The sequence below is a fragment of the Sapajus apella genome, unplaced genomic scaffold, assembly GCF_009761245.1.
Source record: "Sapajus apella isolate SASKATOON/1434 unplaced genomic scaffold, GSC_monkey_1.0 scaffold39, whole genome shotgun sequence".
Taxonomy (NCBI): Eukaryota; Metazoa; Chordata; class Mammalia; order Primates; family Cebidae; genus Sapajus; species Sapajus apella.
In genome coordinates, this window is record NW_022436979.1 from 19906034 (window position 1) to 19922726 (window position 16693).

A 16693-nucleotide genomic window follows, 5' to 3' on the forward strand; every position below is an offset into this window, starting at 1 on the left:
CACACAAGGAATTAAACGACCAAAACCTGGAAAACTGAATGCCCCTACAGAGTACTGTGAGAACGCATAGCTTCTAACAACTAATTCAGAGAAAAACAGAACTCAGCAGTGGTTTTACATGACGCCCCATAACAACAGCTAGTAATCTCATTTTGAAATTTATCCTGAAATCATTTCTGTGCAAGAATGGTTAACTTCACTCCCTACATAATATAAGGGTTTACTGTCTCATTTAGCTCTACGTAATGACTTAAAGGCATTAAAATAATTACATCATCAAGTCTGATACTTATCACCAACATGAGCCCCAAAGAATGCCAATTTACAGAAGAAAACCCAGAATTCAGCAGCCTGATATCAAAAGGCGTTCTTCCCCTCTAAGTCAGTGAAGCAAATCTGACCAGCTACATCAATGTTTTATCACCTCGGCTGTCAACAACCGGCTGTCCACACAATGTCTCCTATCTGACCCAATCACCTGTCACCCAGGTGGCCTCCATGAGAAGACAAGACACACACACAAAAGCTAACTCTTCTACGCTAACACACGTGAAGGGTCAAATCCAGGTATTAATAAGCATGCTAGCAGACCCTACAGCAGAGTCCCTGGCTGACTGGGGGAGGAGAGGGAAACTGAAGAAATGAAATCATTGCCTTTAACAAATGCGAAGGTGGGCCAAGTCCACAGGGCTGAGGTCTGGCCAGAGAACCAGGACGGATATTTTCAGATCAACTGTTCCCCTTCGCCAACAAATTCATCTTGTAAATCAGTGCAGCTTCACAAAACGCACCAGCACTGTTGGTAAAAGACAGCACCGTAATCTTGCAAAGCAACTCTCAAATCAATATTCACAAAATGCGAATGCCACCATAGGTAAATGACTAGCAAACTGGACAGTGGTTATGACAGCCCAGCTGAAATTGGTACAGCATTAATTTACAGTATCTTACCTTACCTACTGTCAACTCTGCCCCACAAGTCACTGCCTTAGGGGGAAAAAAGACCTGATAGGCTTAAAGCAATTAAAGCTTAATTGATATTGAATCACGTTCAAGCCGGCTGCCCTAACTTGTTCTTTAGCTATGAGGCCTTCTCCTCTCCAGATAAAAGTCAGAAATTAGACAGATTTTTGGCTTCCAGGAGAACAATTATCACTTAAACAAAATAAGAAAACAATTTTCTCCTAAAACTATCTCTTTAAGTATCTCCATTTAATTAACAGTTCTAATACTCAGGGAAATCTGAATATTATGAAATAATCTTGTAACTTTATCAAAACAAATGAAAAATTCAATTCAACCCACAGGTATGGAGCACCTTATTAAACAGAACCTTGCATAGTGTTAAAGAATAAAAGACAAAGATCCCAATCCCAAGGGATTTACCAACTAGAAATAAAAATACATATAAAGAGGCGGCGCAGTGAGGCACACCTGTAATCCCAGCACTTTGGGAGGCCAAGGCAGGCGGATCCATTGAGTTCACAGGTTCAAGACCGGCCTGGCCAACATGGTGAAACCCCATCTCTGCTAAAAATACAAAAATCAGCAGGGTGTGGTAAGGTGTGCCCGTAATCTCAGCTACTCCAAGGCCGAGGCAGGAGAATCACTTGAACCTAGGAGGCAGAGGATGCAGTGATGCAGTGAGCCGAGTTGGCACCACTGCACTCCAGCCTGGGCGACAGAGCAAGACTCCGACTTAAAAAAAAAAAAAAAAAAAATACTTAGATGATGTTGACAAAGCAGTGCAACCTTTTGTTTTAGGAGACACATTATGTTTTAAGAGACATTTTAACCATCATCCACTGTACAACAAAGTATTATACAGGATTCTATTGCAAGTACTTAAAGTATTTTTGCTCAATTCTACATATAAAGTATCACGCAGCCATTAAGAAGGTATGACAGCACTCTATACGTTGACATATGTCTAGATATATTCGCTGGAAAAAGTAAGCTGATCCTATTTATGTTTGCTTAAAAAAAGAGGAGAAGGGGGCAGATAAAATGTGCCCACAGATATACTTAAAAATGGACAGAAAATTCTAGAGAGACAAGCAACTGTTAACAGTGGTAACTTCTGGAGAACCGGCAGATAAACAGGTAGCTGTGGGGATGATTGCAGTGGCATTTTTCTCTACTATGAATTTTTTAGCATGAGGATGCGTTATCTTTATCATTCATTCACCCCTTTCATTAATTAATTCCTTTTACACATTTAATAAGCATCTACTATGTATCAGGTGCAGTTCTAGGTGCTGGGGATTCACAAGTGAATCAAATTACCAACAAGTCCTGAGGGAAAATACATTTCCTGGCCAGAGACAGACAGACAAGTAAACAGAGTGTATCTGGTGCTGATAATTAAGAGCTAAGGAGCAAAGTAAAGGAGGGCAAAGAGAGACCAGGGTCAGGAGCCTGAAGGAAAAGAGGGACGCCTCCGTTCAAAGGGTCAGGGCTTACACTAGCGACACGCTGGGCAGAAACTCTTAGATTCTCTGGGGCAATGCAGAGTGTTCAGTGTCACTCCCGGTCCCCACCAGTTAGAGGCCTGTGGCATCGCCCTCATCACCCAGTTGTGATAACTAAAAACATCTGTCTCTCCAGACATGGCCAAACATCCTCCAGAGCACGAAGTCACCCTCGGCGCAAAAGCACTAGACTCGGGAAGCAGGAAAGAGGCCATGTGGCTGGAGCACAGAGGCTGTGGGACAGGTAAGGCCGGGCACATCCTGGGAGAGAACCTGTCATGAAGCAGGTTCTTTTTTAAAAATAAACTTTATTCTGGAATGCTTTTAGACTTACAGAAAAGTTGCGACGAGAGCTTCCCCTACTGTTAACATCTCACTCAGTACATTATACTTGATACAAGTAACGAACCAGTACCTATGCATCCTCACTCACTGCAGCCCATGTACTTGACTCAGATTTGCTCAGATTTTACCAAGACCCTCTCTCCATCCCAGAATCCCATCCAAGACACGCCCTTACATTTAGCTGCCGTGCCTGCTAAGGCTCCTCTGGAATGTACGTTTCTCAGACCGTCCTTGCTTTTAATGATCTTGAGCATTTCAAGAAGTACTAGTCAGGTATTTCGTAGGCTGTCCCTCAATCAGATGTTTCTCTCGTGATTAGACTGGGGTTATGCTTTCGGGAGGAAAGCCACAGAGGCAGACTGCCATTTCCATCACACCACATCAAGGGATAAAATCAACCCCATTTATCGACGTTGACACGGACCCTAACCACGTGACTGACGTAGTGTCTATCAGGTTTCTTCACAGTAAGTTACTTTCACCCCGTTCCTGAACGGTATTCTTTGTAAGGAAGTCACTACATGCAGCCCATGCTTAAGAGGTATTACCCAAAATATTTCACATTATTCTATGAAGCTGATTTGTCTAATTTCCTCCATTTATGTATTTATTCAATATTTTTTTTGAGGCAGGGTCTCACCCGCTCACCCCGACTGGAGTACAGTGGCCCGACCACAGCCCTCTGAAGCCCTGACCTCGCCAGGCTCCCATCTCAGCTTCCCCAGTAGCTGGGACTACAGGTGTGCCTACAAATTTGGACAGAATTTCAGATACTCACAGACTACCACCAAGCCTGGCTCATCGCTGTATTTTTTTGTAGAGACAGGGTTTCAACATGTTGCCCAGGCTGGTCTCAAACACCCATGCTCAAGCAATCCACCCAACTCGGCCTCCCAACCGCTCCGATGACAGGTGTGAGCCGCTGCACCCGGCCTGAATCTTAAGATCAGTGTGGACTCATGGATAAAGGATGATTTTTAGAGTTTACTATAAATCAAATGAGAAACTCCCCAGATGATTCTGAACAGAGGAATGCCTTGGTCTAAGTAAAACAGAAAAGCCCATGGGCAGCCAGGGCGGAAGGTGGCGGGCGACCAGAGCGGCTGGGGGCTGTGGCCAACAGCACAGTGGAGGGCCGGCCGGTGAGGACACAGTGGGGCCGGGCAAGGCTCGATTCTGAATCTACTTCAAGATTCACTGAGGCCCGGGAGTGGGAGCGGGAGGGAAAGAAGCAGCCAGCGGTACCACAGAAGATGCCAAGCCTGCTGAGCAAAGAGAAGAAGCGGGCCAGGAACCGAGACGGACACAGGAGGAGGAACAGCCCAGAGAGCACAGCAGGAGGTCACTTTGGACAGGTGACCAGCGACCCAAGCAAAGACTGCGAGTGCGCAGGCAGACAGGTGGGAGACTTAGGCCTGCGGAAACAAACGAGTTGTCAGGATACGAAAGATGGCATTTAAACCACAAAACTGAACGAGACCACCAAGGAAGAGAGCATGCAGAAGAGAAAAAATCCAAGAAAAAGCTCCGAGATTTGAAGGGCCCAAGTGGGAGGGCCTGACGGGGAGAGGGCGGCCCCTGAGGTAGGAAAGGGAACCGAGACGCAGTGGCGTGGCAAGAAACAGTAAGTAAATAAATACGTTTGTGCAGCCCTGAAGCCTGACCTGGAGCCAGCCCACAAACACTCCCCAATGTGCCATGCTGCTCCCCGCCCATCCCCCTGCTGGAAGGTTCTGGTGTCCTTCCATCCCCCCAGACACATGGGGCATGCCCAGCACCTCAGCGTGCTATGGCTGTCCTCTCCCCGTGGTGTCCCAGGTGCTCCATCCCACCGTCCCACCCACTCATCCCCAACTGGATTCCCAAATACCCACTTACCTTCCACATCCTACTCACCAGTTCTCATGGGACACATGACTTGTGGACCACATTCATAACTGAGACCTTTGAAAACCCTGAATATACTCTGCAAACTTGGCTAACAGAATGCTACTGTGATTAGAATAAATTATTAAATGAAAAAATATACTTTGGGGAGATACTGTGAACCCTGCAGTAATGTAAGCAAGAACCATGAACTCAGGTTTTACTATGAAAGCCACCCTGATCAAAACAATGGCTGTGACTCTTCTGCAAAACAAACAGGACAGCTGAAAGCGGGAAAGACTCAAACACCATTTCACCTAAAACCGACCTTATCACCTAGACTCCATGCTTATGGAAATTAAACTCCAAAGACCATCCGAGCCAAGGGCTATATTTGTTTGATATTTAGAAGGTGATCACACTACTTAAACTCACTGTGATTTAGGATTTCTAAAATGCATTTTCCAAAGCAAAAACAAAGAGTGTTTACTTAGTTCGGCCTTGAGGGAGGGCTCCCAGTCCAAAGCTTAAATACCTTTAGCACAGATCTCTGAAAAAATCTACAAATACAGGAGAAAAATAACTTTTACAGTAAAAATCAGAATATCTTCCTATTCTTCATTAGGGAGACCTTCATGTAAAATGCTTCAATGACTGTGACTGCACATTCTTCACAAAACAGAGCACGGCCCCTGTGCTGAGAAGGTAACTGCATAGATTCAGGTATGCAGATGGCCTCAGGCTCAGGTCTCAAGATGGGTTTCGCATGCCACAGAGACAGGACATTATGTGGGTCACTGCATCACACAGCACATCAATGCTGTTAAACGCTATATACATTATTTTGTTTTATTGCACTTTAAGTTCTGGGGTACACGTGCAGATCTTGCAGGACTGTTGCATAGGTACACACATGCCATGGTGGTTTGCTGCCTCCATCCCCCTGTCACCTACATCAGGCATTTCTCCCGATGGTATCCCTCCCCAACCTCCCCACCTCCAATAGACCCCAGTGTGTGATGCTCCCCTCCCTGTGTCCACTTGTCCTCATTGTTCAACACCCAACTATGAGCGAGAACATGTGGTGTTTGGTTTTCTGTTCTTGTGTCAGTTTGCTGAGAATGATGGCTTCCAGATTCACCCACGTCCCTACAAAGGACACGAACTCATTCTTTTTTATGGCTGCATAGTATTCCATGGTGTATACGTGCCACATTTTCTTTATCCAGTCTATCATTGATGGGCATTTGGGTTGGTTCCTGGTCTTTGCTGTTGTAAACACTGCCGCTATGAACATACGTGTGCACATATCTTAATAACAGAACGGTTTATAATGCTGTATATTTATTGCAAAGTCAACAATTCTTAAAAGCACAAGTAGTCACTCCAGCCCTTTATGAACAGGGGAACATTATTAAACTTTTCCTTTTTTTTTTTTTTTATAGTACTTGCCTCACAGGCAAAACGTTGTGAGAACTAAATGAGAAAATGCACGTAAAGCACTTGGCACTCAGTTCTTTTCATGATGATGATGATAATCACACATAATAAATTATTTCTCACATGACATGCTGTTTAGCCTATTCACTGTTCTATTTTTCCTGAAGTCAGTTCAGTGTGCAGCATCCAGAATTGAAGAAAACACTCCAGATGCAACCTGGTAGTGCAAAGTAAACTACCATCTCCTATTAAACTTTTCATTCCACATGTTATGGTAAAAACACGAAATTATTAACGTTGAGAACTCTGTGCTCTCCTCAGCACGCTCTTCTCCACTCTCATTTTCTATCAACATGGTGAAAGCAGCAGCAAAATTTAACTCATTATTGAAATTTAGAATTTCAAGTTCAGTTTAGTGTCACATTCTAAAGCGTTTTTTAAAGATATCTAAATTGGAAGCATTTTTTCTTCCTGAGATGGCGTCTTGCTGTGTCTCCCAGGCTGAAGCGCAGTGCACCGGCGCAGCACCAACCTCCCAGGCTCAAGTGATCCTCCCATCTCAGCCTGCAGGGTAGCTGGGCGAACCACCATGCCCAGCCAATTTTTTGTATTTTTGTAGAGATGGGGTTTCACCATGTTGCCCGGGCTGGTCTCGAACTCCTGAGCTCAAGTGATCCACCTGCCTCGACCTCCCAAAATGCTGGGATTACCGTCGTGAGCCACTGTGCCTGGCAGGCAAAGACATTTTAAAAGCAATGTCACGAAGTTGTCAAGAGATTATGAATTGTAAGTTACCTTTTTTGTGAGACAGTCTTGCTCTGTCACCTAGACTGGAGCACAGTGGTGCATTCTTGGCTCACCGCAACCTCTGCCTTCCGGGATCAAGTGATTCTCATGCCTCGGCCTCCCAAGTAGCTAGGGCTACAGGCGTGCACCACCATGCCCAGCTAATTTTATTTTAGTAGAGACAGGGTTTCGCCATGCTGGCCAGGCTGATCTCAAACTCCTGGCTGCAAGTGATCCACCCACCTCTGCCTCCCAAAGTGCTGGGATTACAGGCGTGCACCACCGTGCCCAGGGTAAATGGCTTTAAAAAATATATATATTTACTGTATATTAAATGTTTAATAATTTCTAAAATTTCAGACATTCCAGATAATTTTAACAGGAAAAAAACCTCTCAATTTTTCTAGTTCAATTATCCTAGCCACGTCAGTACTTTTAAAAGCTTTCATTGTTACACTGAAACACTAATGAGTAGGTCCTGTGCATATTCTGGGTGCATACTAATTCTTTGCCACCCATCTTCATATGATATGATTTTCAGTATGAACAGGGGAAGCTATATGACCCGAGAAATTAAGCAGCGGGCTTAGGCTTGGTATGTGCTGTTTAATTACTTCTGCTAATTCCACTTATACGTTGTAAGCTTTGACTGGGGAAAATCTGATAACTTTAGCAAGACGTAATTTAAATATTGCCTTCTGATGACCAACAACTGCTTCCAGTTTAACCCCGGGAATGGTCTCTACTGATAGTGACAGTGTGGAGCTACAATCTGACTTTTTCAGAAAACTTCAGCATGGACATGCTTTAATCAATCCAAAATGAGACTCCTGAAGGGTTCCTGCCCTTAACAAAGTTACACAGATGTCCTATTTTTTAAGCAGCCTCTATATAAAAGCTATGTATCCACATGAACCTCCAAAACGTGTCTGTTGGCCCTACGAAGATGACTGGTTGCAGCTGTTCTGTGCCGCCGGGACCTACAAGACAGGACGGGTAATCGTGGCTGTGTGTCTATTCCTGGCAGGGTGAGGCATTTCTGCGCTATTCTCTTTCCCCTCTCTACATATTCCTTATTCTCCAAGCACCTTCTCCTCATCCCCATTCCAGGACAAACCTTGCCCAAGAAGAAGCTCAATAAACAGACTGTTTACCTCTTGTGAGTTGAGATCATCTCATCTAATGTATTTTTCTCCACAAAGAGAAGTAATTTAAATGACATTTTGGCAGAGAAACTGGTAATCACCACTGGCCACTTCCTCCACTCCCAAGTTGGTAAGCCTTTATTTTATACGTTGAACTGGGCTCCCTGTATAATTAGATTCCGGTCAACCCTTCTCTAAATGATGGACCAGCAAAGTGAATGTTCCATGTTTAGCAAGAAAACGGAAATCTTCGGGGAGAAAAGTCCTTCATCTTCCCTCCTCTCCTTAAAATGTTCTCTTCACCTCAAGAAGAGATGCCACCCACCCTAGCAGCAAATAAAGATATTCCGATGTCATAAAATCCTGCCTCTTCCGCAGCTCCTCCCACTCCTGACACCTAGTGCTGAATCCGTACACACACAGGTTCTGTTCTTCCCCTTGTTAAAAATAAACTTGTCCGGCGCTGTGGCTCACCCCTGTAATCCTAGCGCTTTGGGAAGCCAAGGAGGGCGGATCACCTGCGGTCAGGAGTTCAAAACCAGCCTGACCAATATGGCGAAACCCCATATCTACAAAAAATACAAAAATTAACCAGGCGTGGTGGTTGGCGCCGGTAGCCCCAGCTACTTCAGAGGCAGAGGCAGAAGAACTGCTTGAACCCAGGAGACAGAGGTTGCAGTGAGCCGAGATCGCACCACTGCACTCCAGCCTGGGTAAAAGAGCGAGACTCCATCTCGAAAAAAATAAATAAATTTTTAAAATAAACTTCAATCAAACCTTTGCTTCTTTCAAACGAACACCCTTGTTCTTCTCTTTCCTTACACTGGCAAAGAGTTCAGGAAAAGGAGCTTTGCAGCACCACCCTGACTTCCTCAGAACTCCTGTCCGCTAAACGCAGCTCCACAGAGGTCCTGCAGTCCACCCTGGCAGAACAGCTGTTATGGCATCACCAAGCTAATGCCAAGCCAGTGACCTTTTCTCAGCGCTCATCCTCCTTGACTTCACGTCACCTTTGACACTACTCACTCCCCTCCCCAACACTCCTGATCTTTCACAGGGTCACAGAGTCCCCAGAAACAAAGAAGCAATGCACAGGTATGAAAAATGAATTACATCTTCCTGATTCTCTTCAACTACTCTTTTATACTCTACGCTGACTCACCGAAAACTCTGGCATTACAACCTTCTGTCTTCTAACTCTTCCTCCACATGCATACCACTCTTAAAGATCTCATCCACTCTGCCTCAAATCATGAAGGATCAGTGCAGCAAATCTGCAATTTCAGCTCTAACCTCTCTCAAGTGCCTCCTAACACTCCTCCTGACACAGCGTCAAACCTGTTACATGATTGGCCTTCCCTACAGGAGAGCTCTGCATTCATGGATCCAACCAACCCCAGGTTGGGATCAGCTTTAACATAAACAAACAATGAAACAATAAAAATACAAATAGTACCTCATTTTATATCAGATACTTGCGCATCCTCAGATCTGGGTCTAAAACCCCAGATTCCCCTTAGATACCAAGGGACGACTATACAGACTTTTCACCCATTGGCCGTTGCAAAGTAACAGCTCTTCCCGTGTATCTTCCAATCTCGCCACTTCCCAAATCAACCAAGTTTTAAACTAGCAAGACAAACACAAAGGAAGGGGCTGGGAGAACATCAAACGTGGAGCCTGGAACCTCGCTGCAGCTCTGTCACTAATCAACTGCGGGAATTCGAGGAACCTGCCTAATCCTTTGGACTCATGTATTTGAGAAACTGAAGGACGGACTAAAATCTTTACGGCCTCCTCCCTCTCAAACCTTCAGGTCTCAGAAGTCGTCCAGCCTTCACATTTTTTTCTTTCTCAATTTCTCAAAATTGTTCCCTTTGCATTTCTGCTCTACCACCTAGTTCATATGTGTATTTGCTCACATACGGTATTCCCACAGTCTTTCGGCATTCCTGCTTTCTGCCCCCCACCTCTGACAACCTATTCAAACTTCTTTGTGACATTATTCCCTGGTTTGAAAGTATTCAATATTTCCCCTGAGCCTGCTAAGTATATTCTTCTTAACCTTGTATTAAAGATCTTTGACAATCTGACCTCTACCTAATTTCCTAATCTGATTTCCCAACACTGCTGCTTATTTCAAACCAAATAGGTGTACCTTCCCACAGACGGGCAACACGTCCAGCAGCCAAGCTGTCCTGAGCCAGTAACAACACCTAGCGGTGCAGGCTCTACACCAATGGACATCTCCACCTCGTCCCTTCCAAAGATTCTTCTGTTCTTACCCTCCGCTCCTCACATACAGCTTGTCTATTTTCACCTTTCTCTTTAACATTTCCTTCTTTTTCTCTCTCCTTAACTTCTGCCTCATAAAAAATAATCCTCCATTTAATGAGATGATTTAAGTCACAGTCAAGATTATCTACGTTCCACCTAGACGAAGAGAGAAGCTAATCCTTTTCAGAAGATCGCACGGTATGCTGAGGTCTCCAGACTTGCTCGCCACTCATCACGCCACAAGCCACACTATGCTTTCTATAACATCATTTCCTCTGCTTGAATTGCTCCCCTCCAATTCAGGCGTCCCTCAGAACTCACCCTATCCTAAATCCACCTGCCCCAGATTCCCCAGCTCACTGAGGTGCTGCCATGGACTACCTTGACCTGAATGGATCTCTTACCACACTGGTCTATAAGAGACTGTTCACTTGTCCTCTCCCTCACTGGACTACAAGCTGCTTGAGGGCAGGAAACATGATTGCTCAGCACTAGATGTTGCGTCTGGTCCAATGTTTGACACAGAGGAGGTCCACTGTTGTTTGATTGGTGGGTGGACAAAAGAGCGGGAATGGGAGGTAAGACTGTGTAGGGGAGAACATATGGAGAGGGATAACACAGGAAAATAAAACACGCCTCCTTCGCAAATTAACAGAAAACCCAAGCACAACCACCAGGCCAGGAACAACCCTGCAGATGGCTGCTCGGTAGAGAGCTCATTTCCAGCAGCTCAGAAAGAAGTCACCAGATGAGTGTCCGTGCTTCAGAGTATCATGAAGCTCTAACTTTAATATTCTATGAAGGATGTAGATTAAATAATGACTGATTTTCCTAAGCAGTACATAGAAGACTTTATTATTATTACTTTATAGACTTGTCTTCACATACATAATGAACCCTTAGAATTAAGTACGAATTCAAGCAATGTATTTAAATCTGGGACTTACAAAAAAAGAAAGATGGTTTTAAAAACTTGAAAAAGTAAAATATGCGGATTCCTCATCAGAATATATTTTTGAAATGAAAAGTTCCCCTCAGATATGGCAACTTCCTAATTTTAATTGACCTATATCACTCATTTCAAAAACTCTTCTCTAGTGTTTTAGGGATAATTAACACTTGCAAATTGAACAATTAAGTGAGACCAAAAGATAAGAGTTTGGCTTCAACTTCTGTGTAATTTGGTCAAAAGAACACGTATCCACTGCAAGTCCCTACTCATAAAGATAAAACAGCACATCTAGACTTATGGCTCCCTGCTATTAAATCAGGTCCTTTAGGCTACAAATTATGCCACTGAGACAGAATTTAATGCAATAATAATGTACTAATTTGATGTGGCTTATTGATTCTACGTAAAATCAGCCAAACTTGGGTGGAAAGCAAGTGGGTAAAGCATTAAAACATAATCTCTAAGAGCCTATCCACCACTAACATTCAAAGAAACATCTGCTTCAAAGGGGCCTCAAAGCGAAGTGTAAAGGCACTAGAAAGGTAGAGGATGGTAAAGGCAATGAAAGCAGAATTAGTTTGTGCGTAATTTTTAAAGATTCTCTTTAGGTAACTGACCAGACCATGGATTTAAATGATCTACTAACATAATGAGAGCCCAACAGAGATACTACTTCTAGTGACTAATGAAAAGAGACAAATGAATATACAGGCGACCCAAAATGATTGTATAAAGTCCTCTGACAACCTCACTTCTTTTCAGAGTACCAAAGAATTTGGCTCATTTAACGTGCACATTTTTCAGAAAAGGGGTATACAAATGGAAACCTCATTCAAATCAAACCTTACCCGGGGCTTGTTAAAGGCCACGTTTAGCATCACTCAAGGCTTATACCAACTGTTGTTTTAAAAAAATTACATAATGTTTTCAGTATTTTTACATCTTAAATACATAGGAATAATTCTAATTGTGGAATCAGAGCTCTCCTCCCAGGACATAAAGGCAAAGACAAATATCACAATTAACTATTAAGTGGTGAAACACCTTTTCAAAGGTCCCTGTAACAACTAGATGTGTTGGACAGCATAACCAAACTCATTAAGGACAGTGTGAAAAACACCACCATTATCTGATTCCCACACGCAGATACCTTCTTAAACTACCGAAACCTGTATCTGAATATATGAGGCATTAAGAACCTGCTTCTGAAAAAGAAATGAATAACTGAAGGTCATTTTCTTTTCTATCTTTTCTCATACTAAGTCACTGTAAATATCCAGTTTAAAAAAAAAAAAAATCGCCTCGATCAGGCACCCGGGAATTGCTTAACAAAAGCCACTTAATGAAACCACAGTTCAGACACACGAAAAAAAAAAAAAAACTTAACTGCATAGAAAATATTTATGAGTTTACTTTCCTAACTCATACAATGCGTCCTTGTTTCCAGAGTCTTGAAATTCACATCAGTGGGAACAAAAAAATCGAACACACAACAGAAAGTTGGCTCTCTGAAAGAAAGCGCCAAGGTTTTGGGGTTTTGTTTAAGGCAATGAAGAACCAAAACCTCTGCCTTTTGAAAAGATCTTAAAAGTTTCTTCTGCAGAGAAGACAAATCGCACATTGTGTAGATGTTCGGCTCCGAAATGTGACCTCGCAGCCCTTCGCTCGCAGTCCACCGGTTGCTTCTGCACCGCGGGGCAGCGCTCCTGCAGGGCGCAAACACCCGGGGACCCCGAGACCCCGAGACCCAGGGCTCCCGCGCGGGCACGCTCAGCGACAGGTCCTTCGCGGACGGCGGGATGAGCCAGGAGACCGCGAGGCCGCCGCGGCCCGGCGAGCTCCCGGAGGGAAGGCGGCGCGCCAGCAAGGATGGGACCCCAGCAATGGCTCCGCACCGGCCTCGCGCGGCCGCCTCCTCCCGCTCCGCTGCCGGGACCCGCCGCCAGCGCCGAACTTCACAAGTGGGAAGGACCGAGTCACGCCACCTCCGGGAGCTCGCGCGCTCATCCGTTTTCGGGAGCGCCAGGGCCCGAACCGGGGACCCGGCGGGCACCCACGGATCCGGCGTCGCAGCGCGCAGCGCGCCCCGGCCCGCGCCCCACCTAACTCACCCAAAGTTGGCCCCAAGTGTTGACGGCGTTCTCGGGGCGCTCACCCGCCGTCTCAGCGCGCCCCCGAGTGGGGGCCGGGCCTGCCGGGAGCCTCGCCCAGGCCGCGCGTCCGCATAGTGCCTTCGCCCGCGCCCCGCGCCCCGCACCCCGCGCCTGCCCCCGGCTCCCCGCGCCCGCCCCGGCTCCCGGCCGTCCAGCTCGGCGCCGGCGCCTCACCCTCCCCTCCCGCCGGATCCCTCCGCCCCGGCCACGCCCGCCGGCGCCGGCGCTCGTTTCTCGGGCGCGGAAACTCGAGCAGACTTTCCCCCGCAGCGGGTTCGGGGCCCGCGAGTCCGGCCACGCCGAAGAGCCCGGTCCCTGCGAACGCCAGCTCCGAGCTGGGAGGCTAGAGGGCGCCCGGGGTGGTCTCGCGCGGCGCGGAGGGGGAGGGCGGCCCTGGTTAGTCACCGCCAGCCACAGGCGCGGTGCAAGGAACACGGGAATGCGCCCGCCAGGAAAGGGAAACGTTAGCGGAGCTCAAAAAAAAAAAGCTGGGGCCTAAAGAGAGAGCCTCGCAGAGGCAGCCCTTCGGCTTTGGAGCCCTCGGGGAGTCCCCGAATCTGCGTTTGAATGGCGCGGTTCCGGGTCCGCGGCGCTTTGGTGGCCTGAAGCCGCCCTCCAGGTCTCCAAAGGAATGCAGCCAGGTCGGCCTCTGCTTCCTCCTTCCATCCACACGGAGTCCCCAGAAAATGGAAACGCTTTCCCCGCAACCTTTTCGTGCCAAGTTAGACCCCAGGCCCTCCCCGCCGCCGGCTGCAAGTGCTGGCCTCTCCCGCGGACACCCCCGGCGCCCAGGCCTGTGGGACAAAAGGCCCCCGCCGCGTCCCGCGGGCTTCTTAGCCCGGGAGTCGGCCCCAGGGACCCGCAAAGCTTGACCCCAGGCCGACAACTGCACGTTCCTAGGCAGAGGGCAAGCCTCGGCGCCCAGACGCCGGCTCCGAGAACTCCCCGCGCCGGGCGCCCAGCCTGCGCGTCTCGGGCGTGGAGCCCATCCCCGGCGCGGGCAGAACTCCAGCGGCGGGCTCGGCGCTGGGCGGACTCGGCCAAAGCCCGGAGGGCTCCAGGCGCTGGACGCAGCCCGGACTAGAGGGCGGACTTGACCTCGGAAAGTTTGTGGGACTCAGACATTTTAACACTGGGAAGACAAAGAGATCCGATTTCCCTGGGACCCGTGGAGGGAGCGAGGCGGGGAGGAGAACGGCGGGGCAGTCAAGTGTAAGAAGGAATTTCCTTGGTTCAAAGTTAACGCAGTCACCTTTTAAGTCATCTTAAAGGTGACTGGGGGAAAAAAAATAAAGGTTTCTAGCAGGTGATGGCTGGGAAGGAAAAATAATGCCTGCAGGATGAGTGTGCCGGTTGGTAGCTCTATGTTATATTCCCTGCCCACCAGTTAGAATACACACCGATTCACACATCCAGCAAACACGAACGCCATCATCCAGAGACGTGTTTGCCACGGCCATCATTGCTCCAAGTGCTTCTGGAGTTACAGGTCAATTTCATACATGGAACACCTCGAAAGCGGGTGACCTGATCTCCAAGCCCAACCGGCTTTTGCCGCTAGCCGATTTCTAACTCTAGGCAAAACCCAACCACACCGGAACTCGAGTCGTTTCCTGGGGGCGAGGGAGCGGGAGTGGTGCTAAAAGGGGAAAGAAAAACAGTAAAAAGTACAAGATACCCTTCCCTGACACAAAAGCACGGGATTTTTTTAAATGGCACAAAAGAATTCCTGGAGAAAATTATCAATCATTAATAAATTACAACGCTTACTAGGGCTTACTAGATGTTTTACAACTGTTTCGGAATCCAGATTTTCCAGCCCCCCTGAGAAATCTAACTGCCTGAAAGAAGTTGCACTTCGTCGCCGCAGGCGCCGCCGAGAGCCAGGGATGGAGATTTCAGAGTTCGGCTCTGCCACGACGCTACCGATCCGTAAGCGCCACCAAAGCGAAACGGACGTGCCTATTAGCTATCTACCATCGAATTATTTTCAAATGAGAGAGAAATGTGGTTCAGCTTCCACATCTGTTCTTTAAATAATCGACCCTCCCTAAAAACCCGGTCCCCGAAGGCTCTGGGAAATTAGGGAGGGGGTTGGGGGACGGTTCCCAAAACAAAACGCTTTCCTCCAGCACGGCCTCTGCATCCAGTCCTCCCAAGCTGATTTTCGTAAATCATATAAAGAACGGGCCCGGGCGGGTGGCCAGTGAAGACTGGGGTGAGCAAGCGCCCACGTCGCCGAGCGCCGGGGAGGTCCAGGTTCGCAACCGCGCAGAACCCAGCAAGGAGCGCGCCGCGCCAGGTGCCCGGACTAGAGGGCGCTGCGCCCCTGCAGATCTCGCGGCCCCGGTGCACCCGCCCCGGGCACCATTGCTATAATAAGTTACATTCAAAATAATGCACAAACAGCATCGCTCCTCAAGTTCTTCTGAACAGTGCTCTGGATGCATTTTACGAATTCCTGCGAATCTTTCAGAGGGATGCGCAGCTCCGCGAGCGGAGAGCCAGCAGGACGCACACGCTCCCCGCACTCGCCTGGAGCCACACACCCCACGTAGTACCATTCACGTTTAAACTTCAATGCTAAAGGGCACGCAGGATTCGAACAAAGAACTTACCGGTCTGACCGAGTCCTCGGCGCTGGGCTCTGCAGTCCCCGCAGCTCCGCACCCCCCGCGCGACGTGGATCCGCGTTAGGAGCCGGGTGTGAAGCTCCAACTTTGCCTCCCCGGGATCTTCAGCGCGTCCCTACCCCGAGTGCCACCGTCCGTGCCGCCGGGACCCGGGCGGCCGCATCTCCGGAGGCTCCCGACCCGGGCAATCTTAAGCGCCGAACGGAGGCGAGAATGGAGCGCGCGGGGCCGGCGCGGGGGCCCGGGAGCGGCCAAGTTTGTCGGGACGCGCCCGGGCAGCCAGACGCCGAGTGCAGGAGTTGCGGCTGCGGAGCCTCGCCACCCCGTTCCCCGCTCCCTCCCTCCCTCCCGGCGGCGGCGGGGGAGGGGAGTGACGTCAGCGCCCCGCCTCGCCCCCCGCCCCGGGCGCGGACGGGATTCTCCGGTTGCGCGCGCCGCCCGGGCAGTCGCTGCGGCCTCGGGCGCGGAGGCGGCGGGGGGTCCCCGGGCTCTGCAGTCTCCGGCCCCGCGGCCGCGGCGCGGGGGAAACGCCCGCCCTCCTCCCTCGGCCGCGTCTCCGGCGCCGGCGCGCGCGGGCGTTCCTCGCACTCAGCGCCCGAGCCCCCCGGGCCCCGCCGCGCGCACC

The 16693-nt window shown here is 48.5% G+C and overlaps 1 protein-coding gene across 8 annotated transcripts in view; it reads right to left on the bottom strand.

The window, feature by feature from the left end:
* The window catches only part of FAT1 (FAT atypical cadherin 1), a 139144-nt gene extending 122762 nt beyond the window's left edge, over positions 1-16382 (bottom strand). For 7 of the 8 annotated variants that reach the window (XM_032298880.1, XM_032298881.1, XM_032298879.1 and 4 more), the window contains exon 1: positions 16054-16382. The gene's annotated coding sequence lies outside the window, so the exon portion shown is untranslated. Of the gene's footprint in view, positions 1-13393; positions 13542-16053 lie in introns of those variants that run through there. The other variant, XM_032298877.1, reaches the window with a different exon arrangement.
* Between the last annotated feature and the right edge of the window lie 311 nt (positions 16383-16693).